Source organism: Ascaphus truei, chromosome 1, assembly GCF_040206685.1.
Source record: "Ascaphus truei isolate aAscTru1 chromosome 1, aAscTru1.hap1, whole genome shotgun sequence".
Taxonomy (NCBI): domain Eukaryota; kingdom Metazoa; phylum Chordata; class Amphibia; order Anura; family Ascaphidae; genus Ascaphus; species Ascaphus truei.
The window spans coordinates 113,426,375-113,453,022 of NC_134483.1; positions in this window are offsets into that span (position 1 = coordinate 113,426,375).

Here is a 26,648-nt window from a genome sequence, read left to right on the forward strand (position 1 = left end):
TTGTTTCAGCACCCATCCTTCGTCATCCGGATACCTCCCTCCCCTTCACTTTGGAGGTCGATGCTTCAGACGTAGGAGGACTTCTCCCCAAGAGAAACTTCACCCCTGTGGTTTTTTTTCATGGAAATTTTCATCTGCCGAAAGGAGTTATGATGTTGGTAATTGTGAACTTTTGGCCATAAAACTGGCTCTTCAAGAATGGAGACACCTGTTGGAGGGGTCCAAAGAACCAGTTGCTATTCTCACAGACCACAAAAATTTGTTATATATTGAGGGGGCTCGTCGGTTGGGATCCCGCCAGAATCGCTGGTCACTCTTCTTTTCTCGCTTTAACTACACCATCTCATATATTCCTGGTACTAAAAATGTCAAAGCGGACGCTCACTCTCTCCAGTTCGCCACCGAAACCGAAGCTAACGAAACCACGGAGCCTATTCTTCCTGCCAAATGTATAATTTCTGCTAACAACTTCGATGTTTTGGACTAGATCAACAAGGCTCAAGCTCACATTCCCAGCAGATTCAGGGTACCGGAAGGTCGCCTTTACGCAGCTCCACGCTTTCGCCATAAAGTGTTACTTTGGGGTCATTCGTCCAGAGCAGTCGGTCATCCAGGCTTCAAAAGGACAGCAGATCTCATTAAACTGACTTTTTGGTGGCCTAAAATGAACCAAGACATTCTCGACTTTACCACCGCCTGTCCTGTATGTGCTCAGAGTAAGACAATCCATCACAAACATTCTAGACTTCTCTTTCCGCTTCCCATTCTGGAACAACCCTGGAAACATATTTCAATGGATTTCATTTTTGAACTGCCCATTTCCAAAGGGATGAACACCATTCTGGTCGTAGTAGACAGGTTGTCTAAACAGGCACACTTTATTCCCCTCAAGGGTCTTCCTAACTCTGCCACGTTGGCTGATGTCTTCGCCAAGGAAATTTTCAGGTTACATGGCGTTCCAATTTCTATTGTCTCTGACCGTGGATCACAGTTCATCTCGAAATTCTGGCGGGCTTTTTCTCAAAGACTCGGTATCTCTCTTTTGTTTTCTTCAGGATACCATCCTCAAACCAATGGTCAAACAGAGAGGATGAACCAAACCCTTGAACAATATCTAAGATGTTTCATATATGACTCACAGGACAACTGGGTGGATCTTTTGCCATGGGCCGAATTCGCCATAAATTCTCTAAGAAACGAGTCTACGCAGGAGTCTACATTTTTTATTAACTTCGGTTTCCATCCCAGTAGCCTTCCTCTCTCGCCCTCCCCTTTGGGCGTTCCTGCGGCCGACTCTCATGTTGTCAATCTTGGAAAAGGATCCTCAAGACCTTACAATCGGCAGTGGCCAAACAAAAGACCAAGTCAGACTGTCATCGTCAACCTGGGCCCTCTTTCAAACCCGGCGACCGAGTGTGGTTATCCTCAAAAAATATCAGGCTGAAAACACCATCGCCGAAATTATCTCCTAGATTTCTAGGTCCATTCAAGATTTTGGAGAGGATTAATCCTGTGGTTTACCGCCTCGACCTGCCTCCCACCATGAAGATTCCTTCAGTATTCCACGCTTCCCTTCTCAAACCCTTCGTACCCAGTCCTCATTTTACTGTCAACCCAATCCTGTCTCCACACTTGGTCAACAAGAATATGAGGTCCAATCTATTATTGATTCCCGCTGGTCTAAGAATAGTCTACAATTTCTAGTCCACTGGAAAGGTTACGGTCCGGAGGAACGTTCTTGGGTCCCAGCACATCATATTCATGCCCCAAGACTTCTTCTTCACTTCCACCAGAAGTTCCCTCTCAAGCCCTGGTTGGATCGCTCAGAGATCGATCCTCAAGGGGGGGATACTGTGACAATTCAGGGGATTCCTACCCCTTCTGTCTCTCCCTCTGTCCCATCTCCTGTCAATCCTTCTACCCTTTCCCACTCCTGTCCCGCTCCTTCTACCTCTCTCCCACTTCCTTAGCGCATACCCCGCAGACCTCGCGCACCCGCGCGGTCCCTGAGCTCCTGTAATGATGCTCCCCGCTCCCAATCACATGTGACACATAAAAAATATAACATTCAACAACATCTGAATTGTAGATCAAATTTTGTCATCTATCTTATTGAATGCTCATGTGGGCTACAATATATAGGCAAAACGATCCGCCCCCTTAGAACTAGAATATTAGAACACATTAGTAACATAAAAAGGAAAATATCAACACATACTGTAGTGTTTCTAATCACTTTTTATTGATGCATAACTCAGATCCTAAAGGGTTAACATTCAAAGCTATTGAACAAGTCATGCCCAATTGGAGAGGTGGCAATAGGAATGTAGCCCTTCTTAAAAGAGAATCATTTTGGATGTTTGAGTTATAAACACTAGCACCTTCAAGTTTAAATTTAGAATTTGATCTCAAACCATTTTTATAACACCAATATTAATATGGTTTCTGCCTTGTTCACTAATCATGTTTTTCCACTTTTGTTCTTTCTACTAGATTTGCGCCATTATATATTTTATATTATCAGTTTTAATGACAGTTTTTTAATATTAAATGCACGTATATTTAGGTTTTTTGGGTCTTTTGCATATGTCAGATGCAATAGATTTAACTTTGATTATAGCTTAGGCTATCTTACTCATGGCCATCTAATGCCATTTTTATTGTATAAACATGTTTGTAATTAGGTTTTATCATGATATGTTCATTAAATTAACATAGTATTGTCTATACCAGCAACATTTGGCTATCTCAATTATACTTAAGTGGTTCGATTATCCAATTTACTCCCCACCTATGAGAGTAGAGGTTAGAGTATTTAAACTGCTCATACACCATGCAATATCACTCCTGAAGAAACCGACAAGGTGAAACGCGTAGAGTGATGCCCTAAGACGAAACCGGAGCCTCTGGAAGCGGATGACGTCACTTCCGGTCCGCGGTGAGACGCATCCGTGACACGCATACCAGAACAGAGGAACAGTCGAGACACCACTCTTCCGGTTTGCAGAGATCCACACTGTGATCTATACGCCTGTTTATTTCCATCACCATGTGAGTTGATTGGATTTTGCTTGTTTTTATAAATATTCTATGTACAGTCTGCACTATGTCCGGTTCACTTTATTCCTAAAGGGCCCCTGGTTAAAGTATACCTGATCGCTACAGTGTACCTGAATATCAGCGCGGTTCCTATCCTAACACCTGGCTTCATCCCATGGGTTAAAGAAACCTTTATATGCCTACTTATCTCTCACGTTTGTGAGTATTCTGAACACTTCACCGTGCCATTTACCACACTGAATTCACACAATACTGCACCATAAGTTTGTTGTCTTCTTTTGTTTGCCACATGATTTGCGCTTCTTGATGATTTCTACCCTTCACTTGTCCACGAGGATTGAAAGAGCAGTCCTGCATCAGGTCACAGCGGCATATATCACACGTGGTTGTATAAGTATCACCATTAACTACCTTATTTTATGTTTTACACTGTGGGTTTATTTGATGTTTATTTAAACCATATACACCGAGCGCCACTATTTGATACGTTTTTTGTACACACCCCGCTCCCAGACACCTGCTATACCCACGGCCAATACCTCACCATCCCTGGCGATCTTGTCCGCTCCTCTGCCCCCCTCCAGCAGGGTTGCCGCGGCGCGGTGCTCTGAGCACCTTGTGAAACGGCCGGTGCGCGCGCCCCCTCCACTCACGCAGGGTGCGCGCACACGCTCCTCCTCTGGGCTCTGTCCGTCCTCTGCATCCTCCTCCCGGTCCCTGCGGGCCATCTCACTTTTGCAGCCTGTGCGCGCGCACCCTCAACTTACAGAGGGCGCGCGCACACACTCCTCTTCTCTGCTCTGTCACGATCCTGACTCCTCCTCCCAATCCCTACCGGTCACTCCCCTGGCTGCCTCTTCTGTCTCCTCCTCTCTTCTCCCTGACCTATCTCTATCGTCTCCCTCTTCTCTCTCTGCTCCTCCCCTCTCTTTCATTGGTGCACCTTCCTTTATAATCCCTGTTTGTCCACTTCTTCCTCGCTCTGCATAGTTCCTGTTTCCCTGTGTGCTGACCTATGCTGTGCTCCCTCTGTGTCCCTGCTGTATCCTGCTCCTGTGCTTACCTTGGATTTCCCTGGCTTTGACCCCTGCTTGTTCTGGACTACTCTGCTCTCTGTACCCCTTGAACCTTGCTATGCTCTCGACCACGCTGCTTGCTCCCACTGCTGTGGGTGTGTGGTGTACAGTAATACCGTTCCCACCTCAGTACTGGGGTCTTGCTAGGTCTGCGGACATACAGGCGTGACAAAAATACAGTATATCTATCTATTATTGTGTACTGTAAATGATGTGCTGTACTTGTGGCCTACTGCACTGTAACTTACAGGATTGTTGTTTTTCTTTACACTGTAGGGAGACAACTCTTCTGGTCGACAAATTAAGTGAAGAGAATGATGAGAAGAGTGCCTTAAGGGTCAAAGACACTCTGCTGAAAAATCACAATCTCACTGTATCCGAGACCATCATAAAGAAGATGAGACGCAGAATTGGATGGAAATATGGACGTGTGAGGTTAGTACTTGACAGTACAGGAGGTTAAAGTGTTGTTTAAGAAACTGTACTGTACCGATAAAATTATTCCTTGTCATTACAGAGCGTACCTATGATAAGGGATGTCAATAAGATCAAGAGAGTGGTCCAGGCCCAGGTATGGATCGACAGTGGAGAAACTTTTCAGGATTGCATCTTCACTGATGAGTCTACTGTATCGCTGGAGAGATTTGCCACCTTTGCATTCCACAAAAAAGGTTGCATGTCTATGAAGCCGCGTCCAAAACACCCAGTGAAGATGCATGTGTGGGGTGCCATCTCTAGGCGTGGACCAGGATGCATTGTCATCTTTGAAGGTAAAATAAGTCACATGCTTTTGCCTTATGCACTGTACTGTACTGTACTAGTGTGCAGTATTTTGAGCACTTTTCTTTTCTTGTTATTGGAATCATGAATAAAGCTTTTTCCAAGAGCAAATTGTGCCTGCGATTGTGGAATACATCACACGTGAGTTCCCAGATGGTCACTGTTTCTATCAGGACAACGATCCGAAGCACACCGCGTCAACAGCGTATATTCTTGAGCGCGGTATCAACTGGGTGAAGACGCCAGCGGAGTAAGTGTGGTAACCGTGTCTCATTTTTTCCCACTGTTTACTGTGTATCTCTTTAACTAATTCTCCTTTTTTTCCCCCTCCAATGACAGATCGCCAGACTTCAATCCAATTGAAATGATCTGGCATCAGCTGAAGGATCATATCCTAAAAGTCGTGAAACCCTCCAAAAAGGATGAGTTGGCGCAATGCATAATGAGTTTTTGGAACAATGTACTCACCGTGGAACGATGTATTAAATATATTGACCATATTGCGACTGTGTTGCCCTTTATGATAGAGCGTAATGGGCAAGCATCAGGAAGGTAGTTTGGTACAGTACTGTACTATAGTATGGTAAGTACAGGCACACCAAGTACAGTATGATACAGGTAAGTATGGCACAGATTGTTTTACAGCATGCACCTAACTGCACAAAATTTTTCTTTCCTGAGAGAGCAGCACTAGCCATCTGGTTACAAAGTATTTAACAGTAGTTACAGTATACAGTAGTTCCCGTATAGACTAGTTTGACAGTACTAACTGCATACTGTAGTCCAATATGGAATAGCTATACAGTACACAATGCCATAATATGCACCTGACTGCACACATTTTTTCTTTCCTGAGAGAGCAGTATTAGCCATCTGGTTACAAAGTATTTAACAGTAGTTCCAGTATACAGTAGTTCCAGTATAGACTAGTTTGACAGTACTAACTGCATACTGGTCCAATATGGAGTAGCTATACTATACACAATGCCATAATACTGTATGCACATAACTGCACTAATTTTTTCTTTTCTTGTCTTTTCAGAGAAAAAAGGATGGGGTATCATGTGTAAATTGTGTGAACTGTGTGTACAGTAAAGTGTATCTAAAGTGCAGTCATGATTTACACAAAACCTCCCCTCTCTCAATGAAATACACAGAATGAGGAAGAAGATAAAGACGCAAAAATGTTATTACTGTTTTTATTATTATCAATGTGCATTATTCATGATTATCCACCGGCCCTCAATTTTCAACTGTGCTGTACTATTTTGTTATTTCTCTTCTGCATACTTCAATAGTGTATCTCCAGTCATGATTTACACAACCCCCCTCCCTCTCTCAATGATTATTTGTATTTTTCTTTCCTGATAAAATAAAATATTTAATTACATTCAGATTATTTTTCTTTGAACTTTAAATTCACTGTGAATGTTTGTGGGGGGGAGAAGACATACCGTTTTATTAATTGGTTACATAATCAGATTAACATAAGGGATTAGCCAAGCATTTGAAAACGAATGTAAAGTTATACACGCATGCGCATTAATCATCAATTGGCTCCCTTCCCAAAGAGGATTACACAAAGCCAACAATAGGAAAATTAACAAATGGTCTGAGAGGTGTCGATAAGAGGTTGAAATCCTTGAGGGAGCCTTGTGTGTGTCTGCGGAGGGGAGGGGGGTAAAGCTGCATGAAGGATTAGCTGTACTGTAGTTCAAAGACATGACATATTTTCAACAGGTCATCATAATGATTTGATCCCCACCCCCCCAAATACATAAAACGTACACAAATCGTGTGAAGTCAAACGCACAGTGTCGCAGTCAAAAGCTACAGCACCGATTGAATATCATAATATCAAGATGGTTTAAGCAGGCACATGTTGAGAAAAAAAAAAATTACGAGAATTTTTTATTTATTTTTGGTCAGTCTTGAACTTTTTTTCCCCCTAATGAGCATTAATAATCAACACAGAAGAATAAATCAAACCAGGCTCTGCACTGCACTGTACCTTATACACGCAGGAATGTGATGACAGGAATGTGATTGAAGACAGAAAGCCATCCATTCAAAGGAATGGTGTGGGAGAGGTGTACTGTAGATAAGATAAGAAGTTGAAATACATCAGTGCAGTACATTAGCCTGTGTCTGTGTGGGTGCGAGCGAAGGGAGAGTGCTGTGTACGCCAAAATGTGATACTGTTACAGTGCACGCCTATGCGTTTCAACAATGTTCAAATGAGACATACAGTACTGTACATGCATGTATAAATATGCAAATTTTCAATTACTGCGCAGACACAGACTGTGTATTGACGTAGGTTGAACTGCTACAGTATTAGACTTTGAAGACAACAGCTCGCAAACGCCCACCTGAGTTTTTAGACGGTATTGCAGTATTGCAGACAGCGCTAATAATATGCTAATAATATGAACGCTAAAATACCGGAACATATTCTGGAAAAAGAAAATATACTGCATCTGCCCGCGGTTATCAGAGTTACGCCACTATGGCCGCATTAGGATAAAGGGGGCCGCAGCTGTATACGCTGCTGATCACCACACCAGCCTCCGTTCCAATGGCTCTTCACTCTTGGGAACCCCGCACGCTCCAAAGCTTTTCCCCACTGATTGTATCCGCGGTCTCGACTTCAGCTCATTCCCATGGATGTGCGTCACTTCCGGAATCCCCAGGTTGGTACTCCACTCAACACGTTTCACCAAAGCAAGGGTAACGTCTTAGTCAGGAGTATACCACTCAATATACACTGTGCAATTATACTAATTATAAACATAATGATGATCTGCGCTAATGTTTTTAAACAATTTTGAGCAAATTAACTTCCCTAAATGTATTTCTCATTGAATCCCAGGAACATGACAGACTAATTAGAAAATTATCATATAAAGAGGTTGACGGAATCTACATCGTATATCAATGCATTCTAAATTGAACTTGAACGTAGTAATACCACTAAACAGTGACTAAGCAGCATCATAATAGCAATCTACAATACTGAAATAAGCATAACTTATAACTTTTTAGTTGTAACAATCCATCTACAAAATGATTAAGCATATCAAGTCTATTTTATAACCGACCATACAGGAACCATAAAGAATCCTTACTGAGCACCAAATGAATAACAAAATATATAGTGCAGATATGCTACCAGAGATTACACAGCTGACCCAACTATCTAACAGATAATTTAACCCATAACCCATTCTAACTAATACAAAGTGAATACAGAGTTCATGATATCTACAATGTTATATAAATAATGGGCATATACAGACAGAGATGACCTACCTAATACAACAAATGTAATGATATCTTGCACATTAATGTGGAACTTAGATGTTTTACAAATATTGGACATATACAGATAACAATTTGAATAATACCAATGTATATCCCAGTATATTTATAATTACAAAAAGTCTAATATATAATTGACACTTCTTCCACCGTATGTTGAATCATACAAGGAAATGCATTTCTGAGACAAAGGGCATCATGCAGTAAGCAGCAAAAAAATGCGTTAGCCAGTTTAGCAATTAGCCATGTTTTGGCGTGTTAAACTGGCTGTATGCTGTAAGGGGCGAATCCCTGGCGAATGAATTAGCCACCACCATTTGATAAAATGGCTAGTAACCGGTGGAGAGACGGCTGCCTGGCGAGAAGCTGCCGAGAAGCCGCCCCCTGCCGAGATCTGTTTGCAGCAGAGAGAGATCCGCTGCTCTCTCGGCGCAAACATTGGGACATTAAAAATTATTGTTAAAACCATTTTTATTCATAGTGTAGATGTGCAGAGGGTCTCTGGAGCTGAACCTCATTGGTTTCAGGTCCGGGGACCCCCTGCTTCCCGAGATACAGGCCCCTTTATGAGGTGCCGGTATCCCTCTGCATTTAAAGGTCCCGATCACGTGACCGTGGAATGTAAACAAAGCAGAGGGATACCGGCACCCCCTAAAGGGGCCTGTATCTCGGGAAGCAGGGGATCCCCGAACCTAAAACCAAAGCGGTTCAGCTCCGGAGACCCTCTGCACATCTACACTGTGACTAAAACACACATATCAATAAAGACTCATTCCGTACCTTAGCGGCTATGTGCTATGGTAGCGAAGCAGCATGAATATTGTTTTAATAATACTGTACAGTGAGCAGGGGGTCCCCCGAGCTGAACCGCGTTGCTTTGTGGACCAGGGACCCCCTGCTTCCCGAGTTACAGGCCCCGGTATGTGTGATCGGGTGGGCAGTGTCGCCGCCATGTTTATAGCGTCCCATACGCTACGTGCCCGCATTAAACATGGCAGGAAAAATGCATTTAAAGGCCACTTCATTACCTTAGCGGTTAACCGCTAAGGTAATGAAGAGGTTAAACAGCCGTGCCAGCTTTATTGTGGGTAGCGGGGGTGGGTGAAGGGGGTATTTGGCCCTTGTTGTTTGTTTAGGGCTTGCGGGGGGGTTGCAGGTGCACTTAACCCTTCACGACCGTAGCGGTTCATAATACAACATTAACTACAAACGAACACCAATCGCAAACATTTTATTACATTAAGCATGAAAAAAAAAACAATGACATCCACCTAAGAAACTGACATTAAAAAAACCAACAGCAATACCAAGCCACAAATGCCCCCAAATACAGCTAAACCCCGTTATAACGCGCCTCGTTATACCGCGATTCGGTTATAACGCGGTTTTCCCGTGGCTCCCGTTTTTAAAAAAAAAAAAAAAAAATTTATTTTTTTTTTACATTTTTTTTTTGCACACTGCACACACTGCACACACTCACTGCACACACACTGCTCATTGCTCACACTGCCACACTGCACACACACTGCACACTGCACACACACTGCTCATTGCTCACACTGACACACTGCACACACACTGCACACTGCACACACACTGCACACTGCACACACACTGCTCATTGCTCACACTGCACACACTGACACACTGCACACACACTGCACACACACTGCACACTGCACACACACTGCACACACACTGCTCATTGCTCACACTGACACACTGCACACACACTGCACACACACTGCACACTGCACACACACTGCTCATTGCTCACACTGCACACACTGACACACTGCACACACACTGCACACACACTGCACACACACTGCACACTGCACACACACTGCACACACACTGCACATTGCTCACACTGACACACTGCACACACTGCACACACACTGCACACTGCACACACACTGCACACTGCACACACACTGCTCATTGCTCACACTGCACACACTGACACACTGCACACACACTGCACACACACTGCACACACACTGCACACTGCTCATTGCTCACACTGCACACACTGACACACTGCACACACACTGCACACTACACACACACTGCTCATTGCTCACACTGCACACACACTGCACACACACTGCACACACACTGCACACACACTGCACACACACTGCTCATTGCTCACACTGCACACACTGACACACTGCACACACACTGCACACACACTGCTCATTGCTCACACTGCACACACTGACACACTGCACACACACTGCACACACACTGCTCATTGGACACACTGCACACACACTGCACACTGCACACACACTGCTCATTGGACACACTGCACACACACTGCACACTGCACACACACTGCACACACACTGCTCATTGCTGACACTGCACACACTGACACACTGCACACACACTGCACACTGCACACACACTGCTCATTGCTCAAACTGCACACACTGACACACTGCACACACACTGCTCATTTTATTTATTTTTTTTTTACATTTTTTTTTTGCACACTGCACACACTGCACACACTCACTGCACACACACTGCTCATTGCTCACACTGCCACACTGCACACACACTGCACACTGCACACACACTGCTCATTGCTCACACTGACACACTGCACACACACTGCACACTGCACACACACTGCACACTGCACACACACTGCTCATTGCTCACACTGCACACACTGACACACTGCACACACACTGCACACACACTGCACACTGCACACACACTGCACACACACTGCTCATTGCTCACACTGACACACTGCACACACACTGCACACACACTGCACACTGCACACACACTGCTCATTGCTCACACTGCACACACTGACACACTGCACACACACTGCACACACACTGCACACACACTGCACACTGCACACACACTGCACACACACTGCACATTGCTCACACTGACACACTGCACACACTGCACACACACTGCACACTGCACACACACTGCACACTGCACACACACTGCTCATTGCTCACACTGCACACACTGACACACTGCACACACACTGCACACACACTGCACACACACTGCACACTGCTCATTGCTGACACTGCACACACTGACACACTGCACACACACTGCACACTGCACACACACTGCTCATTGCTCAAACTGCACACACTGACACACTGCACACACACTGCTCATTGGACACACTGCACACACACTGCACACTGCACACACACTGCTCATTGGACACACTGCACACACACTGCACACTGCACACACACTGCTCATTGCTCACACTGCACACACTGACACACTGCACACACACTGCACACAATTATTATATAGAAATAAACAGACAACTGCACTTTAACAGATGTACAGTATTTTGCCTGTACAACGTCTTGTGACTTTTGTTTCACAAAGTTAAGGGGGTGGGAAGTCATTGTGCTGTGGGGGTTGGGGGGGTGGCGGGGCCCTGCGCTGCGGCTACGGCGGGCCCTGTACTGCGGCGGGGGGGGGTTAGCGGTCTGTGTGTGTGAGTGCGAGTGCCTGTCTGTGTGTGTGTGTGTGAGTGCGTGAGTGCCTGCATGTGTGTGCGCGCGTGTGTGTGTATGAGTGCGTGAGTGCCTGTGTGTGTGTGTGTGTGTGTGTATGTGTGTATGTATGAGTGCTCCAGCCCGAGTCCGTGGAGGGAGGGGGGGGAGAGTAGCGGGTCCCTCCTGCAGCCAGTGGAGGGAGTGGGGGGAGAGTAGCAGCTCCCTCCTGCAGTCCGGGGAGGGGGGGGAGAGTAGCAGCTCCCTCCTGCAGCCCGTGTAGGGAGGGGGGGGGGGGAGAGTAGCATCTCCCTCCTGCAGTCCGTGGAGGGAGGGGGGGGAGAGTAGCGGGTCCCTCCGCTCAAGCCACGCCCCCCCTCCCTGTCAAACCTCCCACCTAGCTCTCGGGCTCTTACACTTACTTACACACACACTCAGACACTTACACACACTTACACACACTTAGACACTCACAGACACTCACAGACACTCACACACACTCACACACACTTACAGACACTCACACACACTCACACACACTTACATACACTCACACACACTCACACACACTTACAGACACTCACAGACACTCACACACACTTACAGACACTTACAGACACTCACACACACTCACACACACTCACACACACTTACACACACTTAGACACACTTAGACACATTTAGACACTCACAGACACTCACAGACACTCACACACACTCACACACACTTACAGACACTCACACACACTCACACACACTTACAGACACTCACACACACTCACACACACTTACAGACACTCACACACACTTACAGACACTCACAGACACTCACACACACTTACGCACACTCACGCACACTCACACACACTCACACACACCCACACACACTTACACACACTCACACACACTTACAGACACTCACACACACTCACACACACTTACAGACACTCACACACACTTACAGACACTCACACACACTCACACACACTTACAGACACTTACAGACACTCACACACACTCACACACACTTACAGACACTCACACACACTTACAGACACTCACACACACTCACACACACTTACAGACACTCACAGACACTCACACACACTTACACACACTTACACACACTTACACACACACTCAGACACTTACACACACTCACAGACACTTACACACACTCACACCCACATACACACACCCATATACACACACACACTTTCTCTCCCATAAATACATACACACACACACACTCTCACTCTACACAGACGGGGGGTGGGGTCGGAGCAGAGGAAAGGCCGCGACCAGCACCACCACCCGCTCCCCCCCCCTCCTCCCGCGCAGGCAGCGGGAGCACCGGGGACAGCGGTGGGGAGAAGAAACCCCCCGCTACCACCTCCATGCAGGCAGCGGGATCTGAGGTAAGCGGCGACCTGAGGGACATCCCCGCTCCCATCTCCTGCCCCGCGGCCTGTCCCTCGGTGACAGGGGGAAGCGGGGACAGGAGGGACATCCCCGCTCCCATCTCCTGCCCCGCGGCCTGTCCCGCGGTGACAGGGGGAAGCGGGGACAGGAGGGACATCCCCGCTCCCATCTCCTGCCCCGCGGCCTGTCCCGCGGTGACAGGGGGAAGCGGGGACAGGAGGGACATCCCCGCTCCCATCTCCTGCCCCGCGGCCTGTCCCGCGGTGACAGGGGGAAGCGGGGACAGGAGGGACATCCCCGCTCCCATCTCCTGCCCCGCGGCCTGTCCCGCGGTGACAGGGGGAAGCGGGGACAGGAGGGACATCCCCGCTCCCATCTCCTGCCCCGCGGGCTGTCCCGCGGTGACAGGGGGAAGCGGGGAGCGGAGGGACATGCCCGCTCCCATCTCCTGTCCCGCGGGATGAATATGCGCTAAAGCGCGGCGGCCATTTTTTTTTTTCGCGACCCCGTTAGTAACGCGGTGGTCTCGGGGTGGACCCCGAGACCCGCGTTATAATGGGGTTTAGCTGTATTGTAATAATAATGTATTAATCTGTACCCTAAAGTGGTACAGATTAATATATTATCAGTCAATGTGCCTCCCCAAAAAAATCAAAAATCACATCCAATGAAAAAACCTGTAAAAAGAGACATTTACAAACATTGAATATATTACTTACCATTAGAAGCGGTGGCCCTCCGACTCCCAGGGAAACAGGAAGCTCACGTACCTTGAAGGCCTCCAACAGCATCCAATGCCATCCACCATGAAGATCCAGCAAAGGTACCCAAATCTTCTTTTTTCTTTGTTGAGAAAAAGAGTGGTGGAGCACTGCTGTAAAAATAAAGGGCTGGAGGCTGCTAGCAAGTAAAAATGCTTTAATTTAAGGCATGAGTAGACCGGGCTACAAACAAAGAAGGTATCTCTAACGCGTTTCGTGCTGTCAGAGCGCTTTGTCAAAGAGTAACCTTAGTGTGGGTAAATGACTCATTTATATATGCAGGAGTGCGAAAGTAAGTTCGCGCCAAAACGGACACCCCCCGATAACGTGGTCGGGTGTAATTACGGGCGCCTGCAAGATTTGGACAACCTCCCTCACACATGCATGAATAAAAGTAATTAACTGTGAATAAAAACCAAATAATCACCCCCTTACCGAGTCTCTACCTGCCCAGCCGCTTCTCTGTCACTCCCGGTCTCCTTCCAAAAACCAAGATGGCGATCGGAACTAAATCTACGGAGGCGATTTAGTTCCGATCGCCATATTGGTTTTTGGAAGGAGACCGGGAGTGACAGAGAAGCAGCTGTGCAGGTAGAGACTCGGTAAGGGGGTGATTATTTGGTTTTTATTCACAGTTAATTACTTTTATTCATGCATGTGTGAGGGAGGTTGTCCAAACCTTGCAGGCGCCCGTAATTACACCCGACCACGTGATCGGGGGGTGTCCGTTTTGGCGCGAACTTACTTCCGCACTCCTGCATATATAAATGAGTCATTTACCCACACTAAGGTTACTCTTTGACAAAGTGCTCTGACAGCGCGAAACGCGTTAGAGATACCTTCTTTGTTTGAAGCCCGGTCTACTCATGCCTTAAATTAAAGCATTTTTACTTGCTAGCAGCCTCCAGCCCTTTATTTTTACAGCAGTGCTCCACCACTCTTTTTCTCAACTTGGATTCATCATACCGGAAGGAGGCACGCTATATCTGTCCAGGAGGGATTCGTGAGTTATTCATTTCTGTTATTGCAGTTCTACTATTTATGGCTATATATTGTCTCATGCCTAGGGGTTGAGCGGTGCTGTCCCACAAGTGGGTGTGGGGTGTGCTCTCTTCAGTGAGTGTACATTTCACACACCCACTGTGGTGCCTGCATACCACTCTTTATATATCCTACATTATGGCTATCAAGTGAGCATTCAATGCCTGTTTACTGCACATGAAGTTAACTCTTTCCTGGATTCCAACACTATATTGCACAATACTACTAAGACATTTGTAGCACCTACAGGGATTCATTTCCCATATCCGCATTACCTTCTTTTTTCTTTCTTTACTCACCGTCTTCTATCTTCATCTGTAACCATTTCTTGTTCTTCTTTATCTTCTTTCTTCATCTGTCAATCCAAAATACCCCATGTTAAATCCCAGCCGATGCTGTCTCGTCGGCTTCTTGGGCTCAAATGAGGCGTCACGGCCTTAAATAGGGCTTGTGACGTCACATTTAGCCTCAAAATGGTGAACAGCCACCTGATTGGCTGTTCAAACCATGTTCCGACTTTAATTTTTTTTTTGACATGACGTCACTTAAAGGGAATGATGCCAGCCAATCAGAATGGCTGTGCTTCATTTGCCTTTAAGATGACGTCACGAAATCCAAGATGGCCGGCGTCACATGGTATTTCAGCCAATCAGAGTGTGGAATTATTTCCCACGATCTGATTGGCTGAAATAGCATGTGACGCCGGCTTCGTGACATCATCTTAAAGGCAAATGAAGCACAGCCATTCTGATTGGCTGGCATCATTCCCTTTAAGTGACGTCATGTCAAAAAATAAATAAAGTCGGAACATGGTTTGAACAACCAGATGTTATGGTCTTCCCAAACTGCCATATACAAATTGGAATAGCTAGGTACGAACCTGGTCCCCATCCCACACTTTTGCAGATAGACATCTCCCCCATACCAGAAGTAATTATGGCACAACATGAACCTTATGCTGTCCAGGATGAATTCAACCTGAACCTCCGGGAGATCTTCATCATTCTGAAGGATTGTTTTTATGGCCTCACATCCTCTATCATGATGGATGGACGTATACAATGATGTGACATCGCACGTAACCATCGTATAGTTACCATTTGATGTTGCCCAAAGCATTCAAGAAGTTAGTGATGTCTTTAAGGTAAGATTTTTGGTTAATTACATGTTTCTGGTGAAACGTATCTATGTATTGAGATAGATTGTCCGTAACCGAGTCAATCCCCGAGACTATAGGTCTACACGTGGGATTGACTACACTTTTGTGCACCTTGGGAAGGGAATAGAATACCGGGTACTTTGGTTTATCTTTGTATAGGAATTTATATTCCTGATCATTGAGTATTCCAATTTTCTTCCCTCTATCCAATAAACATTTAATCTAATCTATAAAGGTTTTTGTAGGATTAGACCTCAATTTTAGTTCAAATTTGTGTTTAGTTCTGTCGCATTTATAATTTATGATATCTGTTTGGAAGGTCTATCCCCAAGGAGCTTGTGCATGCCAATATTTGGAAGGGCCTTCTGATGTGATCATTTTGATCCATACCCCCTTGCTAGTCTTACCATAGGAATATGGTGGCGATATGGTGAGGTTTCAGCAAAAACAGGGGCGGCAGGCCCGACTTGGCTTGCTCTGACCTCCACTCTCTCTCCATTTTCTATGATTATTATTTATTTATAACACACCAACATATTCCATTGCGCAGTACAATAGGATTGGAGGACAAAAACAACAACATAACAAACATTTGCATTCATTGTTACAGTGGGTAAGGAGGACCCTGATCCTAAGGAGCTTTCAATCTACTGTATAAGAAAGTGGAAGTGGAAACAGAGTATGAGGGGGATGAGAAGGTTGGTGTGTAACCTTGGTTTGTACAACATGGTGTGAAGAGAAGGAACCAACAGTCCATTAGCTTCCATGCAAGTGAAAATAAGTTGATACATAGTTAACTGCTTCTCACCATATTTTCTTATGTTAACATCAATATCGCTACTTCTGATGAAGGGTCAGGCTACTGACCTAAAACCTCCTGCTGATGAATGATTTTGAGCTACAGACTAAAATGATACAGTATAATCAATTGTGATTTTTATATAGTATGTTATTATGAGATGTTCATGATTTTGTGTGGATTTTTTTGTCTTGTCCAGTTTGGCTGGACTCTGCCTTTGTCCTTTTTTGATGTTTTTTCTTTCAACAAGTTTTGCATGTTTTTGGTGTGGTAAACTAACTCAGTTTCTGCTTATGTTTACTAGTGATGGGCGAATATGTCCAAGTTCAACCTGTGAACTTTTGCACAGACTTTTTTATTATTTCGCAAACCTGTTTGAATCTCTGGTTATTTAAAAAAACGTGCAGAAGCATGCAATTATTCCTAAGTCTCTGTTCACTTTTCAGCAATTTTTCATTTTTGCTTAGTTTTATTTTCACATAGGTGAAGAAAATTGAAAAATAAAAAAACCTAACACAGACCATTACATACCAGAGTCCCTTTTGTATTGTATTCGATGGGACCTATTCTCGTAGCTGTGAAGTGTGTCAATCGACGTCTAAGGAGTCTTTTTCGATCAGATTGGAATGCTCTGCTATTCTTTAAGCCCTTATTGCATGCCCAATCGGTGTGGGGAAGGCTTTTCCTCGTAGCTCCGTTATGCAAACCGCTTCTAAAAACTCGCACTTATTTCACACCACCTCAAGGGGGACGAGATTGGTATTGCGAGTTACAGCCAGAGTCTGACATATGGGTTTTCCTCTCTTAACCAAACCCATAGGTGTATGTTAACTTGATTGCATAGAAACAAAGTTCCAATAGCAGTGCTCAGGATTGCAGGTACATATATATATATGTATGAATGCTTGTAAATTGCACACATATGCATGTGAAAGGGGAGCAAAATAAAGCTGTGTAAGTGAAGTACTGGACCCAGTGTGAATAAATGCAGTGATAGAATGCAATTATAGGCGTCCTTGGGGTGGATACATATCCTCCTGTGAGTGTATCAATGTCACGGTAGCTTATGACAAGATATAATGAACACCAAATATCTTGGTTGGACTGAACGAGGCTTAGATATAATAAAATATAATTTATTCCTTAAATAAGGTGAACACAGCAATATAGTACAATTAACAGGCAAGAAGATAACACTTACTTACAGTGGCGACACACTTTATTCTCGCTCGGCTAGTCCCGCGAATTTGGGTATACTCGGGTGTATTGAGGTTTGTGATCGTTTTCTGCCGGAGTGTATAGCGTTATTTTCCCGGCAGGGATTGAAGCATTTTATTCCGGCTGGCTGCAATACTGCAATGCCGTGTAAAAACACATGGGGGCGCTTGCGAGCTGTTCTCTTTGAAGCCGTCCCCTATAATGAATTGTAATGCAGTATATATACTGTATATATATATACTGTATAACAACAGCCCCTATAACCCCTAACATACAGTACTGTACACATACAGTACTGTATATGCACTAACATAAATGATACTATGGGCCGGCGGGGGCGAGATGTGTTTGCAGCAGAGAGAGATCCGCTGCTCTCTCTCTGCGCAAACATCGGCACATTAAAAATTATTTTCAATACATTTTTATTTATAGTGTAGATGTTCAGGGGGTCTCGGGAGCTGAACCGCACTGGTTTCAGGTCGGGGGACCCCCTGCTCCCCGAGATACAGACCCCTTTATGAGGTGCCGGTATCCCTCTGCGTTTAAAGGGCCCGATCACGTGATCGCGGCCTGTTAAACCAAGCAGAGGGATACCGGCTTCCCCAAAAGGGGCCTGTATCTCAGGGAGCAGGGGGTCCCCGGACCTGAAACCAAAAGGTTTCTGCTCCGGAGACCCTCTGCACATGTACAGTATAAATAAAATATTGTATTGTGAAATAAGTGATATAAGGCGCAAACAACTATAAATAATAACAATTGTGAATAAATCTATGAAAAGTGATGTATGATGATTAAAGTCCAACCACCCAGCTCAAACCTCACTGGTGGGACCTGTTTCACGGGTTCCAAAGATTCAAGTATTTTTCTCAAACATCCAGGGGGAGCATAAGGGGAAAGAAATACAAATTTAAGTGCAGACGTTTCTATAAAGTGGAATGATAATGTCTTGGCTCGTATAAATGTATTACTCACAAGATGTATGAGTTAATCAGGCAATTGGCAAATTGGGTTGCCACCCATCTGTGATCTGGACCCCCCTTGTTAGAGATACCGTCAGCAGGATGATGTATATATAATAGAGAGAGAACTACATAGTGCGATCAAAAAGGTACAACTTTATAATTTAAAAAAACGGGTCAATAAAATGCGCACTTACAATGTGCCAGTAAAAATCATGCATGTATCTCACAAATGGAGAAAATAGAAGCTCCCCGAACTGCTCACCGCCTCCCTCGGGTGTTTGGCTGGGAGGGAGGCGGTGAGCAGTTCGGGGAGCTTCTATTTTCTCCATTTGTGAGATACATGCATGATTTTTACTGGCACATTGTAAGTGCGCATTTTATTGACCCGTTTTTTTAAATTATAAAGTTGTACCTTTTTGATCGCACTATGTAGTTCTCTCTCTATTATATATACATCATCCTGCTGACGGTATCTCTAACAAGGGGGGTCCAGATCACAGATGGGTGGCAACCCAATTTGCCAATTGCCTGATTAACTCATACATCTTGTGAGTAATACATTTATACGAGCCAAGACATTATCATTCCACTATATAGAAACTTCTGCACTTAAATTTGTATTTCTTTCCCCTTATGCTCCCCCTGGATGTTTGAGAAAAATACCAGTATAAATAAAACACATATATAAATAAACACTCGTTTTACCTTAGCGGCTATGCGCTATGGTAAAGAAGCAGCATTTCTGTATTTTTAATAATATTGTACAGTGAGCAGGGGGTTCCCTGAGCCAGAAATCTAAACTCAGGGGGCCCAATGCTCAATATTATTAAAAATACAGAAATGCTGCTTCATTACCATAGCGTATAGCCGCTAAGGCAATGAAGGGGTTAACCCACCGTGCCCGCTTTATTGTGGGTAGCGGAGGTGGGTGAAGGGGGTATTTGGCCCTTGGTGTGAGTTTAGGACTTGCGGGGGGGTTGCGGTGCACTTAACCCCTTCACGACCGTAGCAGTTAATACCGCTACGGTCATGAAGGGGTTAACCACTCCCGCGACCGCCTCCCCCCGCAAGCCCAAAACAACCACCGTTGGGGCTAATACCCCCTTCACCCATCCCCACTACCCACAATAAAAAAGAATCACACACAGCATCCCCGCAATACATAAGTAAATAAATAAATACAAATAAATACATTTGAAATACATTTTTATTGCTAGTGTAGATGTGCAGGGGGTCTCGGGAGCTGAACCGCGTTGGTTTCAGGTCGGGAGACCCCCTTCTCCCCGAGATACAGCCCCCTTTATGAGGTGCCGGTATCCCTCTGCGTTTAAAGGGCCCGATCACGTGATCGCGGCCTGTAAACCAAGCAGAGCAGAGGGATACCGGCAACCCCTAAAGGGGCCTGTATCTCGGGGAGCAGGGCGTCCCCAGACCTAAAACCACAGCGGTTCAGCTCCGGAGACCCTCTGCACATCTACACTATCAATAAAAATGTATTTTAAATGTATTTATTTATATTCATTTATTTATTTATTTATTTAGATGTATTTATTAATTTTGCTGCTGCTGCTGTGTGTGAATTTTTTTTATTGTGGGTAGTGGGGGTGGGTGAAGGGGGTATTAGCCCCATCGGTGGTTGTTTAGGGCTTGCGGGGGGGTAGCGGGTGCACTTAACCCCTTCACGACCTTAGCGGTATTAACTGCTACGGTCGTGAAGGGGTTAAGTGCACCCGCAACCCCCCCGCAAGTCCTAAACTCACACCAAGGGCCAAACACCCCCTTCACCCATCCCCGCTACCCACAATAAAAAAAATTCGCGCACAGCAGCCCCACAATTAATAAATAAATCTAAATAAATAAATAAATACATGAAGAGAAATAAATATATACTGTATATATATATATATACTGTATATATACAGTATATATATAATAACAATCCCTATACATATACAGTATATACTGTGTATATATATACTATTTATATATACATATACATATACATATATATATATATATATATATATATATATATATATATATATATATATATATATATATATATATATATATATATATAGCAACTGTAAATATTACTGTATGTTCATTTGCATGTCTTAGACAGGTCTGCAACCCTGTCTTTCCCCATTGTCACCCAGCATACAGTGCTTCCACTGCAGCAAAGGATTCTGGGAAATGACATGCAAATGAGCACTCAGTGCCACCTTTTGTCTCAAGCTCGTATTACACAAGCCAATCCTCAAGCCAATGCATGCTGTTTTAAACACAGCTTATAGACAGAGGCTGGGATGAGATGCAAAGCCATTAGACCCACTCACATATATATATATATATATATACACACACACAGTATATACACACACATGATGAACCAATATACAAATACATGTAGAATGGTTATCAAAATCATACTGTCCTACAAATAACGCTTCTCCATACAGACAATAATAATAATCCATTTAATAATCCTAACTGATTTTACAATATAAACACATAACATCCCAATCCACACAGTACATTGCATTTACATTGTATAAATGATGCATAAAATCTATGCACCATATACATTCTGCAAATGAATGTTAACAATATCATTGCAAGCTACTGTACCAGTAAATACAAACATGTCAACAATTTTAACCAATCAAGTAAACAAAAATCAATATATACTGTAAGTACCAACCAGAAAACACAATTTAAAACCAAGCTAACCCTTACAATACCAAGGATTACATCTATCTAATTGTAAAAAACATTATACATTATACACACATAGAAGCATTGCAATAAACAACATACAGTACAGTACATCCCCTGTATCTCCCTGCCTTCAGTGTAATCTGTTTAAAGCCCCCTCCCCCCTAATGTTTCTGTTAAACAGATTACACTGAAGGCAGAGAGATTTAAAGCCCCCTCCCCCCTAATGTTTCTGTTAAACAGATTACACTGAAGGCAGAGAGATTTAACAGAAACATTAGGGGGGAGGGGGTTTTAAACAGATTACACTGAAGGCAGAGAGATTTAAAGCCCCCTCCCCCCTAATGTTTCTGTTAAATCTCCCTCCCTGCCTGCATTGCTGTGAGTGCAGTGTATGTAAATGTGGGGTGGGGAGGGGGTGGACCCAATGTGCATACTGTGAGGTCTAACCACCCTCACCCCCTACCCACATACTGTTACCCCCCCCCCATCCTGGCCATGGACCCTCCGCCTCTGCAAAACAGACACAAAAATTAAAACATCCAAAGTAATGTCCCCTAACCCCTTAATCACCATAGCGGTTATTAACCGCTACAGTCATTAAGGGGTTAACCCACCCTCACCCACCACTCGGGATGCCTACATACCCTCCCACACTAACCCCCCCCCCGTGAGGCCTAACCACCCAGTCAGTACCCACAAGGGAAGCTTACCCACATACCGTTGGGAAAACACCCCCCCCCCCACCCGCAGTATTCACAATAAAAACAGTACAATGACCCACAATAAACAGCATTATATTTATTAAATATATTACCCACCCCCTGTGCCCCCCCATAAATACAAGATTTATTCATTTACATACAGGGTTCATAACGAAGCCCCACGCGAGTCCCCGGTGGGCTGGCAGGGCACCTGGACAGACCTACAGTTTACCAGCAGCCCTTTTTACACAGGTTCTGGAGGCCTGCTGGTGGATCCTGCCAGCACCATGGCCCCCAGGTGGTCTCCTTGGGTCACCGTGGGCCACAATTGGGTCCCCACAGTAGGCCCAAGGATGTCTGGGAGCCCCGGGTCAGACCCACAGGTGTCTGCGGGGCCTCGGGTGGTTCCCTCAGGGGTCTGGGGAACTCACGGGTGCTCACTACGGGTCCGCGGTGCCCCCACAGAAGTGGGACCACACATCATCATCCCCGCACCTACGGGTCAGCGGTGCCCCCACAGAAGTGGGACCACACATCATCATCCCCGCAGACTACGGGTCCGCGGTGCCCCAACAGAAGTGGGACCACACATCATCATCCCCGCATGTGTCACCCGTGGAACCACCAGCCTGATACCCTTGGGATACCCGAGGATACCCACAGGTGGTCTCCAGAGGTCACACGCAGAACCACGGAACCAACCCTGAATGTAAAAAAATAAACCTGGCCTATACATTCAATACATACACCCTCCCCCCCAACACCTACAGTACAATAATGTGCAAAATAACTATTATCCAGATATGGATAATAGATTAATTGCCCATTATTAAAAACATTAACTAGCATATACAAATAAATAAAGTACTACTGACCTCATCAATACGAAGTGTCCGTCGCCAGTGCCTTCCTTCTCTTGCCCATACAAGACATAGCCAATACCAAGCCAATACATTGCAAGTACATTCAGATATCAATTAACCCCTTAAACACCTTATCGGATAATAACCGCAAAGGTGATTAAGGGGTTAAGCCACACAGGCCCGATACCCACCCTTCACCCATGAATTTGTACTGTGGCTTCATCATGCAACTATATATATACTGTATATATATACAGAGAGACAGAGAGAAAGAGAGAGAGAGAGAGAGATATACAGTATATATATATAAACACGTTATATACACACCCATGATAAACCAATATACAGTACAAATAAATGTAGAAGGGTTATCAAAACCATACTGCCCTACAACCAAACACTTCTCCATACATACACACTAAATTAAAATCAATTTCCTTTAATATTCATAACTGATCTCTCAATCTAAATCATCACTAAACCTCTGAAAAGCCATTTAAACAACTTACATTCCAATATAAATGATGCCTAAATATCTATGCACCATATACATTCTGCAAATTAATCAACCAAGTAAACAAAAATCAATTAGCAATCATTATTTACATCCCTAAACCTTTCACACTACATCCGAACAATGAAACCATTAACAAATTCACGCCTAGAGCAGAACAATTAAGCCTTTGAAAAAATATAAGTACCGACAAAAATACAACCTTTACAACCAAGCCTATCCCTAACCTTCCTCAAACACACAATACAATACCAAGGAATACATCTATCTAATTTTAAAATACTTTAAACTCACAATAAAGCATAGCAGCATACACAAAATAATTTAAAACACATCAAATCAAGCTTTTAAAACAACATCATTTCTTACCCTGTATGTATATATCTCTCTAGACATATATACATACATACATACAGTGGCAAGAAATGATATACCACAAAAAAAAAAATACACATGTTAAAAAACCTTTTGAAAAAATTAACAAGTTAAATAAAATACATTTCTTTAGTTAACTTACCATTACTTGGCCCCACCGACTCCCGTTGCGCAGCTTAATCACGAACCAATACACGATCAGGAACCCATAAAATAAAAAAACATAAAATAATAAACATTAAACTAAAAATCCAAATCAATCCACGGGTCTTCTACTTGTAATCCATCTTCATCTGTATTCTTCTTTCTTCTATCTCCTTGGGGCGGGGCGGGGTCTTCTTCCCGTCTGCGGCCACGCCCTGGTCTTCTTTCTTGCCCGGAGGTCCTTCCTCCGCGGCGTCTGGCTTCAAAATGAGACGACATAGGCTTTTAAAGGCCTATGACGTCACATTTTTCGTCATGGTTCCCACGGTCCTGATTGGGCCGTGAAAACCATGTGTTTTGGCCGACAAAAAAAAAATGATGACGTCACTTAAAGGGAATGAAAGCACAGCCAATCAGAATGGCTTTGCTTCAATTGCCTTTAAGATGACGTCATGAAAAGGCACATGGCCGTGCACACATGGTACTAGAGCCAATCAGAGCGTGGGAACTTTATCCCTACTCTGATTGGCTCTGGTATACCATGTGTCAAGGGCTTGGGGGAGAAAGGATGTGACGTCAATGAAAACCTGTCACGTGGTTCGGTAGCCAATCAGAGCGTGGGAACTCCATTCCTACTCTGATTGGCTACCGTACCACGTGACAGGTTTTCATTGATGTCACATCCTTTCTCCCCCAAGCCCTTGACACATGGTATACCAGAGCCAATCAGAGTAGGGATAAAGTTCCCACGCTCTGATTGGCTCTAGTACCATGTGTGCACGGCCATGTGCCTTTTCATGACATCATCTTAAAGGCAATTGAAGCAAAGCAATTCTGATTGGCTGTGCTTTCATTCCCTTTAAGTGACGTCATCATTTTTTTTTTGTCGACCAAAACACATTGTTTTCACGGCCCAATCAGGACCGTGGGAACCATGACAAAAATGTGACGTCATAGGCCTTTAAAAGCCTATGTCGTCTCATTTTGAAGCCAGACGCCGCGGAGGAAGGACCTCCGGGCAAGAAAGAAGACCAGGGCGTGGCCGCAGACGGGGAGAAGACCCCGCCCCGCCCGCTGGAAGGAGATAGAAGAAAGAAGAATACAGATGAAGATGGATTACAAGTAGAAGACCCGTGGATTGATTTGGATTTTTAGTTTAATGTTTATTATTTTATGTTTTTTTATTTTATGGGTTCCTGATCGTGGATTGGTTCGTGAGTAAGCTGCGCAACGGGAGTCGGTGGGGCCAAGTAATGGTAAGTTAGCTAAAGAAATGTATTTTATTTAACTTGTTAATTTTTTCAAAAGGTTTTTTAACATGTGTATTTTTTTTTTTTTGTGGTATATCATTTCTTGCCACTGTATGTATGTATGTATATATGTCTAGAGAGATATATACATACAGGGTAAGAAATGATGTTGTTTTAAAAGCTTGATTTGATGTGTTTTAAATTATTTTGTGTATGCTGCTATGCTTTATTGTGAGTTTAAAGTATTTTAAAATTAGATAGATGTATTCCTTGGTATTGTATTGTGTGTTTGAGGAAGGTTAGGGATAGGCTTGGTTGTAAAGGTTGTATTTTTGTCGGTACTTATATTTTTTCAAAGGCTTAATTGTTCTGCTCTAGGCGTGAATTTGTTAATGGTTTCATTGTTCGGATGTAGTGTGAAAGGTTTAGGGATGTAAATAATGATTGCTAATTGATTTTTGTTTACTTGGTTGATTAATTTGCAGAATGTATATGGTGCATAGATATTTAGGCATCATTTATATTGGAATGTAAGTTGTTTAAATGGCTTTTCAGAGGTTTAGTGATGATTTAGATTGAGAGATCAGTTATGAATATTAAAGGAAATTGATTTTAATTTAGTGTGTATGTATGGAGAAGTGTTTGGTTGTAGGGCAGTATGGTTTTGATAACCCTTCTACATTTATTTGTACTGTATATTGGTTTATCATGGGTGTGTATATAACGTGTTTATATATATATATATATACTGTATATCTCTCTCTCTCTCTCTCTTTCTCTCTGTCTCTCTGTATATATATACAGTATATATATAGTTGCATGATGAAGCCACAGTACAAATTCATGGGTGAAGGGTGGGTATCGGGCCTGTGTGGCTTAACCCCTTAATCACCTTTGCGGTTATTATCCGATAAGGTGTTTAAGGGGTTAATTGATATCTGAATGTACTTGCAATGTATTGGCTTGGTATTGGCT